Here is a 445-nt window from a genome sequence, read left to right as displayed (position 1 = left end):
TGCCCACTTCTTCGTGATTCCTGACCATTTTAAGAAGAGGGTCTCTTCCATTTGCAACTCTATGTGCTGTACCCATAATAATCCTGTGGTGAAGACATTCAAGACTCAATATTCCGCGACCCCCTTGACGGCGTGAGATGTAGAGTCGCAGAACAGAAGACTTAAGATGCATGCTTTTGTTCATGTGCATAACCTTTCTTGTCCCGATATCAATTGATCTGAGCTCGTTCTTCATCCATGGTACCACTCCAAATAAATAGAGTACTACCGGGACGACAAGCATGTTCGTTGCAGATACTTTGTTCCTCGCCGACAGTTCGGAAGACTACATCTGCCCGATGAGACATTTGTATCTGCTTCGGAGAGTATCCTTTATAGATGTCACATCCTGAATGCGGCTTTGTGGCACGCCCAGGTATGTATAAGTCTCTCCAGCTCAAAGGTG

Source organism: Belonocnema kinseyi, chromosome 6 (assembly GCF_010883055.1).
Source record: "Belonocnema kinseyi isolate 2016_QV_RU_SX_M_011 chromosome 6, B_treatae_v1, whole genome shotgun sequence".
NCBI classification, from domain to species: domain Eukaryota; kingdom Metazoa; phylum Arthropoda; class Insecta; order Hymenoptera; family Cynipidae; genus Belonocnema; species Belonocnema kinseyi.
Note: the sequence above shows the minus strand (reverse complement) of the source record.